The sequence below is a fragment of the Microtus pennsylvanicus genome, chromosome 3, assembly GCF_037038515.1.
Source record: "Microtus pennsylvanicus isolate mMicPen1 chromosome 3, mMicPen1.hap1, whole genome shotgun sequence".
NCBI lineage: Eukaryota > Metazoa > Chordata > Mammalia > Rodentia > Cricetidae > Microtus > Microtus pennsylvanicus.
The window spans coordinates 60730956-60746874 of record NC_134581.1 but is presented as its reverse complement, the minus strand read 5'-3'; the positions used below and the strand labels follow the sequence as shown (position 1 = coordinate 60746874).

General features: G+C 44.5%; 1 protein-coding gene across 3 annotated transcripts in view; it reads right to left on the bottom strand.

The window, feature by feature from the left end:
- The window catches only part of Thsd4 (thrombospondin type 1 domain containing 4), a 585674-nt gene that overhangs the window by 36988 nt on the left and 532767 nt on the right, over positions 1-15919 (bottom strand). The window lies entirely within an intron of this gene.

Below are 15919 nucleotides of genomic sequence, written 5' to 3'. Positions count from 1 at the left end.
GATCTATGGTTGACTTTATTTAATCTTGTTCACAACATTCCAGCAAAATGTTTGGATTAAAGGTGTGTGCTAGGACTGAGGCACATCACAACTAGGAACAGGTTTTTAACTAAATAACACAATCTCGGGGTTCACAGTGTGACCAAATATCCTGCAACATTTCTCCCCCTTTCTGTGTAAATAGAAAGGGAAGATTTTGAACTCTAGGACATTTACAACAATACAGCTATTTGTGCCAAGCTTCCCACAATGTCCAGCTTGGTTGTACTTTACTTGGCAGTCTTAGCATGAAGTATTTTTGAGTTCAAAGTTCTGTAAAATGTTCATGCCAGTCTCACAAGAACTCAGCAATTTGAGGGTCCTGAGCAGTTTGTAGTCTAGAGCTGATCTTTGGGTGGTATTTGTCAGCTCAGTGGCAATCCTGGCTAGGTAGAACACAGCAGTCAAACCAAAAACATCCATGATTGGAGCAGAGCACTGGGTGGTTGTCCAGCGGGAAGGGGCCGCTGCTCAGGCAAGATGGTGGAATCGGTGCTGGTAATAGCCTGGGTTTTCAGGCCAGTCAGCTGGAGGAGGTGGGAGATACCACTTGGCCAATTTGCTCTTTGTCTTGGGACATTTTCTCTTGATGATCTGTCCCATTTCTTCAGATGTTTCACTTGTACAGTGGTCTCTGGTTGGATGCTTTTATTTTCATGGAACGATAAAAGCAAAACCCTGCCCCAACCTTAACTTCGGGGGGAGTTCCTTCTTTGGCAGGCTATATCTTTCCTAGGGCAAAATGGTTTTTGGCAATAGAAAAAGTATAATCTTTCAATTAAAATTTTTTTTGAAAATTTGAAACTAAATATACCTTGGTATATGTGGATAAATATACCTATTAATAGGTTTCTGTTCCCCAGTAATAGGTTTCTCTGCTGATACGTAAGCCATATCAAGATGAATTGAAAAAGTATAGCAGCAGGGTTATTTGAGCAAAGCAACTCCCAGGCAGGTTGTCCAGTCCCAGAGATTGAGGCTAGAGAAGTCACACACCCAAACTCAAGGAGGAAGATTATATAGGTTGTAGGTGAGGGTGATACATGTTTGTCACAAGCTAGATTTGTGTCCAAGTACGGTCAAAAGCCAAACACTTTGGGCGGGCTGGCAGCTTCTAGCTGCCAAGAATGTGGAGCTAGACTTTTTGGTGTCTTTCCCTTGTTCAGAGACTCTCTGAGTGGGTGGGGTTTGGAGACAGAGACAGGAATGGGGCTTTCTGGATCAAGCAGGAGTGAGCTGGAGGATCCAACCAAACACACACACACACACACAATTGCACAATTGTCTTTATTTTTATATCATAAACATAAATGTCATAAAAGGACATTTACTTTGAATTTTAGTCTGTCTTTTGTAAAGAGCTTTTAAATTTAAAACGCTGTAATTCTTATGTGTCTGCCTCTGCCTCCCAAGTGTTGGGATTAAAGGTGTGTGCCACCACCTGGCTATGGATTTCTTATAGTAGTTATTCTTATAGGCTTACACTGGTTTAATTTGGTTCTCCATTTCCCATTATTTTTTAGTGGTAGGGGTAAACTTTCAAGTATTTTGATTGTGTAATCTATCATTCTTGCTGATTTATTCTGAATCCATCTCCTGGCAGATTTTAATACTCTAGTCTTAATTAAGCATATTTCATTATTTTCAGACGTTTTGTCTGTCTTGCCTCTATGAGCTACATAAACTTTGATGTCTTCGCTAAACTTTGCGAGGTCATGCCATCTCCCAGGACAGGTCTCTCTGCCATTTATCTGCAGTTAGTGGCTTTCCATTCTGAAGATCATATAGTTACACCATCGCACACACCATGGACTGGAGAAGATGGAGACTTTCCTGTTGCTTTCCTAGCTGTTTGTCTTATTGCCAATAGTGCCGATTTCGTGGTTCCTTCCTCAGTACTGGCTATGCCATCCCCTGGTCTATAGGCTGCCATTTTCCATTCTTTTTGGTTCCGTCAGTGGTTGATGAATCACTCCCGCAAAAGAGGCACCTACTGAACTGTGGGGGGCCAACAGAAGAGTCAATAGGTATCTCCTGGGGGGAGGGGTGAGTGTAATCTGGAGGTTCACAGTGTGATCAAATATCCCGCAACAGAGGCTGAGTCTCACTGATGAACACAGATCTTTTATGACAGTTACAGTATTTGCCTTTCTCTTTGCAAGATAGCATTTTCCCTATAATTCCGACTGTATGCTTACCAACAGTGGCAAAGCCAAGAGGACCACATGATTTTCTGGTCTTCCAGGTCATGTCTGTTCTTTTTTTTTATTCCCTTCCTGACTTCTCTAGGCTTTTTTTTTCATTCATATTTATGTGCTGTGTGTTTATATGTATGTATATGTGTGCATGTGTATGTGTGTGTAAGTCTGGAGCTTGATGTCAGGGGTCCTTCTCAATCATCCTCAGTCTTATCCACTGAGGCAGGGCCTCTCAACTACGCCCTGGAAATGACTAGCATGGCTGCCTTGTTCTGGGGCTCCCATCTTCACAGAGAGCTTTCACTGCAGATGGGCTTCCATTCACCCCCAGAATTTCCCTGCGTCCCGGAGAGCTGAACTCTGGTCCTCATGCCTGGATGGGAAGTGCCCTTAATGCCGGGCCACCTTCCCAGCCTCTGTGGCTTTTGAGCCTGTGGGCCGTGTTGGAGACTTCTGTACCTGCTGTCAGATGTAATCCTTACCATGTTGCTAAGCAGCTCTTGCTAGCCTCACTTTTCAGACACTGGTTGTTGTGGTTTGAACGTGAAGTGTCCACCACAGACCCTGTACTGAACACTGGGACTCCAGAGGGCGGGACTGTTTGGGAAGGCCGCGGAACCTTTAGGAGGTGGAGCCTTGCTGGAGGAAGTGGGTCACTCTGGGTGGGCCTTGAGGGCTTCTAGTGGAGCCCTACTTCCTGTTTATCTTTGCTTCCTGATTACAGCTACAATGTAACCTGCTGCTGCCTCACCCTGTCACCATGACTACCCTGCCACTGCCAGGCAAAAGAAAACCTTTATGTCTTAAGTAACCGCACACTTCCTTAGGGACATGAAGTGACTTAAGTTCGTGAGGACTTGGGATGACAGTTAAGGTAGGAGAAAAGACAGGCAAGGAAGGTCTTAGACTAAAGGGAGGGTTAGGTTAGGGTTTTTTTTTTTAGAAACATTTGGCACCTTGAAACCTACATGACCATGGAGGTTTAGGCTTAAAGATGTCCCCATTTGTATCTATGCTGCCAAACTGACTTCTGATATTTATGTTTAAACTCAAAGATTAGTGTTGCTCTCAGCCTTGGCTACAGAAACTCTTTCTGCAGTAGACAGCCATGCAGAGACTCACAGCCGGTCAAAGGGCCAAGAACAAGTGACTGTTGAGTGTTCAGCCCTGAATGAGGCATTGGCATCAATCCCCCAAGGCCCAGGCAACATCCTGGGAGAGGAGGCAGAAAGAATGTAAGAGCCAGTGGACGGGGAGGAGAGCTGAGAAATGTTCTCTTCCGGACATGACGGGGCTGTGGTTGCCTGGACAACACCAAGCCAACAAGGACAGCGAATATTCCAGCAGGCAGCGCTAACTGGACTCAGGAGGTGACAGCAGTGACGGAGGAGGGCACGGAGGTGGGAGGGGACACATTGAGGACAGTCTAGGGAGAGTGGCGAGGGGGCACCACAGAGGGCATCATGGAGATTCAGGATACATGTATGGGACTGTCAAAGGATAAATAAAGAGGTATTCTAAAAAATTAATACAGATGTTAAAGGAAAGAACATCTCCGTTTTAAACACCACAAACATAGCAGGGTTCTCCATCTCTTTGTGCTGTCTCTTTACAGGACAAATCAATTTCACTTTTAAAACTCCATGATGGGAAACTTAGGTTTAAACAGTTAGACAGGAACTGGCTAGTCACACCCCTCTAATTATCCACCACCCAGTTTCAATAAGGGTCACACTCAGGTCTATCTTATTGCATTCTGCAAAACCGAAATTTCATTTATTCTTAGCATAAAGATTCTTTTGTTCTTAAAACTATTTTTGGCAGTGTTTCTGTAGCTGGCTTTCCCAGAGACTAAGCCTTCTTGCTGGGAGATTCATGAAGGAACAGAAGAGTCACCATACTTAGGCACTTCCTGAGCTAGCCCTACACTCAAACCTGACCCAAATACCAGGGCAGAAACAGAGGGAAAGTATACTGAGCATCTTAGACATTTATTCATGGAGGCAGACAATGGAGACAGCTCAGCTGGGAGAATGCCTACGTGGCAGACAAGAAGCCCTAAGTTCTCCTCCAACACTGAATAAAGCTGTGTGTGGGTAGCTCACCCTGCGATGTCAGTACTTGGAGCAGAGGCAAGAGGATCAGAATTTCAAAGTCATCCTTGGTTGCCTGGTGAATTTGAATCCAGTAGGGACTACATGAGACTCTGTCTAAAAAAGGGGGTCGGGGGGGGGGGGCTGGAGAGATGGCTCAGTAGTTAAGAACACTTGATGTTCTGGCAGAGGACCAGGGTTCAATTCCAGCACCCTCATGGTGACTCACAACCCTCTACATCTCCAGTTCCAGGACATGCGATTCCCTCTTTTGCCCTCTGCAGGCACCCGTCTTGCACAGGGCACACAGACATGCATGCAGGCAAAATACCCATAAACATAAAATGAAAATGCATACTTTTTTTTTTAAAGAAAAGAAGCACATTTGGGGCTGGAGAGATGGCTCAGCAGTTAACGGGGTCGGCCTGCTACTCTTCCAGAGGACATGGCTCTGCCATGCCCAGCACTCACGCTGGGTGGCTCATAACCACACGTAACTCTAGCTCCCTCTTCTGGTCTCTGTGGGCAACTACCACCTGAAGAGCATGTGAAAACATGCTAAAAAGAAAAACATGAAAATAAACAAACATAGCTCATTTCTCTGAATGGTCCAGACACACTTTTCTTTAGCTTCTGTCCCCAACAGTCCATTGAAAGGAATTCAAGTGCCTGCCACAACTACTTCCATGTTGCTAGGTCTGTTTCTGGACTAACTCACCCTCTTCACAACCTCTCCACAATGTATCCCTTCACCCAGAAATATCCCCTTCACCTCTGAATCTCCCCCTCCCAAGACAGGGTTTCTCTCTGTAGCTCTGGTTTGTCCTGGAACTTACCAGGCTGGCCTTGAGTTCAGAGATCTGCCTGACGGCTTCTGCCTCCCGAGTGCTGGGGTTAAAGGTGTGTGTCACCACCACTCAGCAACAACCAATTCTTACTGGTGCCTTATTCTCAGTCCAGCCTATTTCTTCCCTCACGTGCTCTACGAGACACAGAGCCTTCCTGCAAGGCCTCTGTGCATTTGTCTCCCATAGGCTCCAGAAAGGCCAAGATGCTGATGATGCTGCACGGAACAGCTCGATGGTGCAGCACACTGCTAACCACACAGACATTTGCCGAATGGAAGAATACTATATTGGATTAACATTTTAAAAAAATCAATATTACCAATACCGTCAGGTACAAAGTAAACAAGCACCCACCATGCAGTGGATGAGATTTTAACTCGGCTCTGCCACGCTGGAGGGCAACTTGATCTCACTGTTAAAATCCTGTGTGTACTCTGGCTAGAGAATTCTACATCTGGAAAAGTACCTGAGCAATCCATTTCTGGAAGTATACAGAAGTGTTTGTGATGCTGACGCCCCCTAAGTACACAAGCTATCTCAGCGTTTCTCAGTGAGACTGCTTAAGTAAATTATAATGCCGGTAGCCACGCAACGGAGGCTCCAATTCCCTAAAGTGAATGGCAGGAGTCGGTGTAGGGAAGAACTCCATGACACATTTAAAAAATGTTTGTATGCATGTGTGTGCATGCATGCGTATGCATGTAGGCATTTGTGTGGGCTACAGTGTACTCGCAGAGGTCGGAGAACGGCCTGGGCTGTCAGGTCCCGCCTTCCACTTGGTGTCCAAGAGGATCACCACTGTATTTGCCAGGCTCTCTGACCCACGAGCATCTAGGGCTTCTCATGTCCCCACTCCCATCTCACTGTAGGAACACTGGGGTTACAGATGTGCTACCACATCTGGTTTATGTAGATTCTGGGGATCACGCCAGCGCGACAAGTGCTTTGTTCACTGAGCCATGCTCCAGTCCATTGATTTCAAAATGATATTTAGAACAAAGTCTGGCGGTGGTGGCGCACGCCTTTAATCCCAGCACTCGGGAGACAGAGGCAGGCGGATCTCTGAGTTCGAGGCCAGCCTGGTCTAGTGAGCAAGTTCCAGGATAGCCAAGACTGTTTCACAGAGAAACCCTGTTTCTATAAACAAAAGAAACAAAAGTCAACCCAGAAATGAAGATCTTTGTGAGCTATCTGATTGAGCGTGATTTTCAATGAGGCTTACAGGTATATATGTACATAAATGCACACACAACTATTGAGAGCATCTTCCCAAGGTCAAGGTCAAGGGCTGGCCATTGAATGACACCATCTTTGTTAGCTTGACACCAGCCCAGAAGGCTGTCAGCTAAAGTTTAAAGCCCAGGCCATCAGGCAGCAACACACACACACACACACACACACACACACACACACACGCAGTCTCCCACTCCAAGTACATCTTTTAATTAGAGTAGAAATATGAACACGTGCCTATACTAATTCTGCATTTTTTCTAAGCAATTTTCCCAAAGGTCACTCAATACTAGTGATTTGAGTACCTTTTTTAAATTACAATTTGGACTTCGCACAGGGCAGGGAACCCTGACTGCTCTTAGGATTGGAGAAGGAGGGGGAGGGGGAAGGGAAGGGGAGGTAAATGGGAAGAGGGGAGGAGGTAGAAATTTTTAATAAATAAAAAAAAGATGAAAAAAAAGAATGTAAATGGAAACCTATAGGTATGAAAGATTTAAAATAAATTAAGCAAGCAGTAAAAAAAAAATAAATTACAACTTGGATCCTCTGCAAGAGCAGTGCGTGCTCTTAACTGCTGAGTCATCCCCTACAGCCCCATATTAGCTTTAATGTGGGTTTGAGGATCAGAACTCAGGTCCTCATGCTTGCGAGGCAGATGCCTTACCCACTGAGCCATCTTCCCAGGCCTGCCCTACATTCTCTACAGCCCACTCTCTGCTTAACACTGAACTCAGGAAATACGGTGAGGAATGTGCAGGCAGGTGGTCAGATCAGCTTCTCACAGTCTTTGAGATGCTGTCAAATAGAAATCTTTCTAGGACTCATATCTGATTCATCCACAGAGCCTTGAAGGGCTAGGCCCACGGAAGCGTCAATGACTGCTGTAAGACTCCAGTCATTTGCCATGAGCAGTGAAGATAACTGATTCGGCTTCTTTCCAACTTGGCAGAAATTGGAAATAAATTTATCTGAGGTAGGGGCAGGACGGGAGACTGAATATCTGAACTCTACTAAACTATATCTAAACCAAACTGGTTCCAAAGGTCACAGCAGTGGATCAGTTCTTCCCTGATGACATGCTGGTTGCTGCAGCAATGGGAACAGAAGACTATGAAATAATGTGACATTGGAGACTCACAAAATCCCGGCAAATAAACACGCCAGTGGGACACACTCGGGCTTGACATTGCAGGATGGGAGGTTCTTGGAGGCCGTGTAAGCACAGCTCTCTTTTTCTCAGAACCCCAGAGGTGATAGGTGCTAAAGGAGACAATGGCAGCATAGGGGAGGCAGAGGAGCCCAATACCCAGAGCACAGCAGAGCAGGAAGAAGTGGCACTTGGCAAGGAGAGCACGCGGGCTGCCTCCCAGCACAGGAGGCAGGGTAGACTGTTCTCTAGAGGTTACGGTGACGGCTTCTTGAATAGGGACCCTTCCTTCCAGTTATTGTTCACGCCAGTTACCTAACCTCACTAAGCCAAGCCTGCCAGTTGGCTTGGCTGAAGCAGCCCTGAGTTGCCTCCTTACTGACCGTAGCATTAAGGACGAACATTACTTTACGTTGATTCAAGAGTTACTTCGACTTTCATAGATATAGATTCGGTGTTTTACAACTGTAAAGTCTCAGTGCCCTCCAAAATTCCCTTGGGTTACCACCAGGCAGTAAAATCCTTTCCAGTCCTTGCGGGCCACTGCTCACATTCTCTCTTTAACAGGCACACAATCATGCTTTATGCTTTTCTTTACAATCAATGTACCTTTGATTTCTTTTTCTTTCTGCCAGAACTTCCAGTACAGAGTGAGCTGGAACAATGAGCGGTTTGCTCCTGACGGACCTGAGATGTAACACTCAGCAGTAGCTTCCTTTCCATGCTTGTTTTGTAGAGCCCTTTAAAAACAGTGAAGGAACGGGGTGGTGGTGGTGCACGCCTTTAATCCTAGCACTCGGGAGGCAGAGGCAGGCGGATCTCTGTGAGTTCGAGACCAGCCTGGTCTACAAGAGCTAGTTCCAGGACAGGCTCCAAAACCACAGAGAAACCCTGTCTCGAAAAAACCAAAAAAAAAAAAAAAACAGTGAAGGAAGTCCAGTCCTTTATTGTTTGTGTTTGTTCTTCTTCTTTTTTAAACCAGGAAAGAGCATTGAGGGGTGTGTGTGAGTGTGTGTGTATGCGTGCACACACGTGCGTGCAGGTATGCAGGAAGAGGCCAAGAGAAGACCCTGGGTGTCCTGCTCTATCACTCTCTGTCCCTTGAAACAGGTTCTCTCAATGAACCCGGAACTAGGTTGACAGCCAGCAAGCTTCAGCCATCCTCCTGTCTCCATCTCCCAGAGTGATGGAGTTACAAGTGTGTGCATGGCCATGCCCAGCTTTTTACATGGGTGCTAAGGATTTGAACTCAAGTCTTTACACTGGCATAGTGACTGCACTTACCTACAGAGTCATCCCTGCAGCCCAGAAGTTGAATATTTAAAATGTTTCTTTTATTGAGATTTTTTTCTGCATCAGTCTGTTAATATGAATTACAGTAACTGAACTCTTATTATTGATATTTTTGTGGGCTGAAGATTGAATTCATGGCCTTGTGCATGTTAGGCAAGTGATGTACAAGTAATTAAATTAAAATAAAGACCTTTATTTATTTATGAAGATTGTGCACACACTCGGGCAAGTGTATGCCATCGTGCGTAAGTGGAGGTTAGAGGACAACTTAGGAGAGTTCGATCTCTCCTTTCTCCATGTGGGTTCTGGGGATTTGAACTCAGATATTCGTGTTTGCTAACACGTCCCCTCTGAGTCATTTCCTCAACTCTAAGGAATTGAAATTTGAAATGCACACATAAACACGCTATATATTTATGAGATACTACATAATGTTTCAATACACATACATTGTATAATGTTCAAGTCAGGGTAAGGTATCCATTTAAATACTTTTGATTTTTTTGTGCTGGAACATATGGCGTTATTATCTGCAGAAGTTACTGGGCACTAGTCTCTCAGAAACCCTTTCTTCCACATAACTAACTGTAACTTGGTATCCAAAGACCAACCTTTTGCAATTCCTCAAGGAAGTAAATGTTCAGCATTGAACCAGCCTTGCATTCCTGGACTAAATCTTGTTGGGTTGAGATGTACTGGCCTTTTATCTTTGATCTATTCTGTTTTTTTTTAATATTTTAAGGATTTTTTTCTTTCTAGTTTTTATACTACGTTGACAAGGCCCATGTTTCTGAACACTGGGTTCCAGCTGGTGGGGCTGATTTGGGAGCTGTAGGATGCAGCCTTGCTGGAGGAAGTACCCTACTGGAGGTGGAGGGTGGACTTTTTCTAAGCCTTGCTCTGCTTTCAGTTTGCTCTCTGCTTCATGGTTGAAGGTGTGATATCTTGGCTTCCCATTTCTGCCACCATGCCCTTATTCCTATTGAACTATAAGCTAAAATAAACCCTCTCTCCCTTTAGTTACATCTGGTCACAGTGTTTAATAAAAGCAACAGGAAAGCAAATGATAAATACAAGCTGTGTGTGTGTGTGTGTGTGTGTGGGCGCGTTTGTGTGTGTGTGAACATATGCCACGTATGTGTAGTTGGTTACTCTCATCTTTTAGCTCATCAGAGGCCAAAAGATTCCCTGGAGTTATAGGTGGTTGCGAGCCTATATGAGTGCTGGGAAGCAAACTCAGGTCCTCTGGGAGGGCATCAAGTGCTCTTAGTGGCTGAGAATCTCTCTAACACCATTTTGCTCTATTGAGAAAAAAGTCACATGCTATAAAGCTCTATAATGCTAACATTCTCCCTCATTTTAAAGTGTACAGTTCACAGACATACATACATGCAGGCAAAACACTTACACGGATAAACTAAACCAAAATATAAATAAATAAATAAATAAACGTACAGGTCATTGAGCTAATTTGCAGAGCTGCACCATTAACATTAATGCACAACTGTCATCCTTCTGCAAAGCTGTCTCTTACTCAGCAGTGCTCCAGCTTTGCGCCTCCACCCCTAGGTAGCTGCTATCTGTGCTATAGGCATTTCCTATAAACAACTGCGTGGTTTTTATCACCGACTTCTTTCATGTTTTCAAGGGTCATCTACATTATATTATACATCCGTACTTTATTACTTAAACTTTTTCATTTTAGTGTGTGTGTGTGTGTGTGCATGCAGGTCAGAGAAGAATCTGTGAGAACCAGTTGCTTCCTTCTCCCATGTTGGACCTGGTAACTGAATTCAATCATCGGGCTAGGAGGTGAGCATCTCGGCCACCGAGCCATCTCGCCTACCCTGTGAAGACTGCATTTTTAATTGCCTGATTATTCAGAAGTTTGTTGTTTCATTTCCATGTATTGTTCAGCTCTAAATGCTTGAGAAGCTTCAAGTTTCCTGTTACTGATTTTCATATATATTCTATTGTTTGGAAGAAAACTGCTTATATGGTTGTAATTATAGTAAATTTGTTAAAGTCTGCTTTATAGCCCAGGGCACAGTTTATCTTGGTGGCTGCTTCACAGGCACTGAAAAAGAACATATTTCTACTGTTGTTGCATAGGGACTGGAATAGGGCAGCTTAGCCATTTTTTTTTTAAATCAAGTACCTTGGGTACTAAAGTCTTCAAGCACACTTGTGGATAGTTCTGTTTCTCCATTCAATACACTCTGGTTTTTGTTTGTTTGTCTCTTCCCGCCACCCAAGACATGGTCTTAACCATGTAGCCCTAGCTTGGAGCTTACTATGTAAACCAGGCTGGATGGACTTGAAATCAAAGGGATCCCCTGCTTCTGTCTCTGAGTGCTGGGATTAACGGTGTGGGTTACCACTGCCAGGCTTTGCCCTTTGAAGTTTAATCTGTGTGTACCATTTATCTAGAGTGGGCTTCTAGTAGGCATCATTTTGGGTTTTCTCTTTCCGTCTCTTCTGATGACATGGCTCTTTACCTGTGGGTGCTAGACAATGCGTATTGATGACAACCATTGGTCAGCTGTAAGTATATTATTTTATTTTATTATTATTTTTTAGAGATTTATTTATTATGTATACATTCCATGTGTGCCCATACACCAGAAGAGGGCACCAGATCTCATTACATATGGTTGTGAGCCACCATGTGGTTGCTGGGAATTGAACTCAGGACCTCTGGAAGAGCAGTCAGTACTCTTAACCTCCGAGCCATCTCTCCAGCCCCAAGTCTATTATTTTATTAGTGTTCTTATCTCCTCTGCTTTTTATTTTCCTGTCCCCTCTTTTCCTTGAGATTTGAATTTTTTAATTCTATATAATTTATTTCCTGGATTTTTGGTTGTAATTATTTGGCTATCATCTGGAGATTATAACTCAAAATTAGTTTGTCAGTCTACTTGGAGTTTCTGTTTACCACTACTAGCAAAATATGTCTTAAAGATGACAATAGATCTGTACTCCATTTTTTTTATATATTGAATTATTTGTTCTTTGATGACCAGTTTCTTGAGTTCTTTGTATATTTTGGAGATCAGAGCTCTGTCTGATGTGGGGCTAGTGAAGATCTTTTCCCATTCTGTAGGTTGTCGCTTTGGCTTGTTGACTGTGTCCTTTACTTTATAGAAGCTTTTCAGTTTCAGGGGGTCCCATTTATCAATTGTTTCTCTCAGTGTCTGTGCTACTGGGGTTACATTTAGGAAGTGGTCTCCTATGCCAATGCATTCAAATGTACTTCCCACTTTCTCTTCTATGAGGTTCAGTGTAGCTGGCTTTATGCTGATGTCTTTACTCCATTTGGACTAGAGTTTTATGCATGGTGATAGATATGGATCTATTTTCATTCTTCCACGTGTTGATATCCAGTTATGCCAGCACCATTTGTTAAGAAGGACAGACCTAAACAGAACTCTCAACAGAGAAATCTAAAACGGCTGAAAGACACTTAAGGAAATGCTCAAAATCCCTAGTCACCAGAGAAATGCAAATCAAAACAACTCTGAGATTCCATCTTACACATGTGAGAATGGCCAAGATCAAGAACACTGATGACAACTTACGTTAGAGAGGTTGTGGGGTAAAGGGAACACTTCTGCATTGCTGGTGGGAGTGCAAACTGGTACAGCCCCTTTCGATATCAGTGTGGCGATTTCTCAGAAAATTAGGAAACAACCTTCCTCAAGACCCAGTAGTACCACTTTTGGGTATATATCCAAAGGATGCTCAACTGTGCCACAAGGACATGTGCTCAACTATGTTCATAGCAGCATTGTTTATCACAGCCAGAACCTGGAAACAACCAAAATGCCCCTCGACCAAAGAATGGATAAGGAAAATGTGGTACACTTATACAATGAAGTACTACACAGCAGAAAAAAAATAACATTTTGAAATTTTCAGGCAAATGGATGGATCTAGAAAACATCATATTGAGTGAAGTAACCCAGACCCAGAGAGACAATTATCATATGTACTCACGCATAAGTGATTTTAAAACATAAAGCAAAGAAAAACCAGCCTACAAATTACAATCCTGGAGAACTTAGACAACAATGAGACCCTAAGAGAGACATACAAAGATCTAATCTACATGGGAAATAGAAAAAGACAAGATTTCCTGTGTAAATTGGGAGCATGGGGACTGTGGGAGAGGACTGAAGGGGAGGGGAGAGGAAGGGAGGAGAGCAGCGGAAAATGTATAGCTTAATAAAATCAATAAAAAGGAAAAACAAAAACAAAACAAAACAAAAGATGACCATGGAGAGGTGACTAGGACCTGACTGTAACTCCCCAGATCACGTGTCAAAAGGAAAAGACAGCCAGGCATGGTGAGGTGCACTTGTAACCCCAGTACTACGCAGAGGAGGCGGATGCCTGGAGTTTACTGACCAGCAGCCTAGCTTTATTAATTAATGGTTTCCAGGTCAACAAGAGATCCTGTATTTAAAAAAATAAGGCAAACAGCACTTGAGAAATGACAATTTAGGTTGTTCTCCACATACAGATATACACACATGTACACCTACACACTCTCCCATACATACATGTGCAGGCACACACACACACACACACACACACACACACACACACACACACACACACCCCAGCAGAGGAAAATTAATGCATATGATGGATGGGGGTATATGGGAAATCTCTGCCCCTTTAATTGTTTTTTGCTGCAAACCTAAAAGTGTGGTGAATGAACAGTCTAGTCCAAATCTGAAGCCAGAGCGCCAACTTAAGCACACTGGTCTCTTACTTACATTATGTGTGCCGTACATATTCCACATATGCACACAGAAGTCCCTCCAGTGTTACACTTTTTCCTTCCAGTGTTTTATAGAATTTAGGAGGGCTTTGGCATTGGTTCTCACAATGATCCACACGTCAAGTAAGAGCACAGAATTCCATTTCATGTTTGTGCATATGTCGAGACACTCACAACATAGCTCAGGCAGGCTTTGAACTCACAGCTCTCCTGCCTCGGCCTCCTGAGTGCTGGTTTTATAGAGATGCAATAACATGGCCTGACAAGAATCTCATTTTGGAGAGCATGGTGACATGCCCAATGACTTGTTTGCATCTATACAGCAGGCGAAGAGCAGAACCAAGAATCAACCTTCTGTCTTTGCTTCTGATTTCTTCCTCCCATAACTGACTACAGGAGGTGCAGAGTCCTATGCGGGCTATGGCTTTGGTGGTGAGACATAGCGGTGTAAAATAGACTCCTGAGGAGCACGCTTGGGACAAAGACCTGCTCTGCACACCCGACAGCTCGACGCAAGGGAACGCTCAGCTTACGGATCAAGATCACGGAGATTTTCAAGCAAAGGGCCTTGCAGTTTCTTTCTGCAATGCAGTGAGCTGGAAAGGGCAGCTCTTAGGTCTTCATGTGGCATTAACTGGCAGAGACTGACGGGTCGAGTTCCTAAGGTACTGGGTCAGCCACAAGCCAGCTGACACCGCTTACGTTCCCAGCTATCAGGCAGCTCAGGTCTGCAGTCATTTACCCTGGCGCTCCTCTGTTTGGGATTGGCTATTTCAGGTCACCAAAATAATCGAGCTTCCCACAATAAGCGGCTGAGTACAGTGTTCAACTCTGAGAGAACTCCATTTTCTTTCTCGGTAGTTTTCAAAGCTGCATTCCTCAGGGTTTGTGAGATTTTCATTCAGTTTCCAGAGTTCCATGCAGTGTCCTTACAGGTCATCACGGAGAAGAGCTGAAGTGGAGTGGGGGTGGAATGGCGTTTCTATTTCTTTGTTTTAAATATATATATATTTAATATATATATATATATATATATATATATATATATATATAAATAACTAATTCCTTTGAGCTAAAGAGATGTACAAACTTCCAAATCAGGGACTTGCTTCAGCACCCCCACCTCAAGGGCAGGAACTCGAGGACCATTTACTTTGGTGTGTCCATGTACGCAAAGCTCAAATTTGTCATCAACGAGTACTGTCCACCTTGGCTCTGAATGAATCCTTCTGTCTCCAGCAGCTTAAACCCTTTGCTCAGTTGTGTACAAGTAGATCAGACTGGACTGCCCATGGCAAGTCCTGGTGGGTTGCAAAAATATATATACTAAACCTTGGACCCCATCTCCAGAGATTCTGCTTTAATTAAATTGTGGCTGCAGACTGGGCAGCTGGAGGTGAAAATGTTTCCAAGGTGATTCCAACTTGGAGTAAAGTCCAACCTCGTTGCTTCAAGAGAGCTGAGATCCCCATTTTGTGAGTGCCCATTGAGGCCTCTCCTTCCTACTACTGGATGGCACTTACAGAAGTCCTGCTTTCTGCTACATCAGTGAACAGCTTCACCCCGCGCCCCCCCCCCCCCACTCCCATCTTCACCTCCCAGGAAGTGCCCTCTGCTTCACAGCCCCTGGGCGCTCTGTCTTTGGAGGCTGCTGGGCTCCCCGCCCCCACATGCAGCTCACCCTTGCTGTTCTCTGCACTGTTTCTGTTGCTGCCCTCGTGGGTGATAAGCCCTCTTTTTCACACAGGTAGGTCTGCTAACATCTCTGCCTTCCAACCTTGAATTTGGATAGTTTCTGACTGAGGTCTAACAAAGCCCAGAAAATCCAATCAGTAGAGCCTGCAGATTCTTCCCTTTTCCGTGCTGTGGCATTTTTAATGGGCTGCAAAGTAAAGCCACACACTATTCCCCCTCAGCCCTCTTTATTCCAGTTCCTATTTTCAGGTGAAGGAACTGAGCTTCCAGGACAGCAGTGTGGCCCCAAGCCACGGAGGCTGGGAATGCGACCCAAAGCCCCCTTTAGCGGTCCTTACACTGGCCTCGGAGCCACCCAGAAACTGTGCTGTCCACTGTAGATGGATGACAGGACCTCACAGAACTCAAACCCTCTGGCTAGTGCTGGTGTTTGACATGGCAGCGCTCCAGGGCCACCCAGACGCAGTTGTGTGTAGCCTGGTGACCACAGGGCAGGAGGCGCTGCCACAGAGCTGAGGATTCAGGCCAGGGTTCAGGGCAGCGTGGAGGGCCCCTTGGTCTAGAAGCTGACAGAATTATGTGGTTAC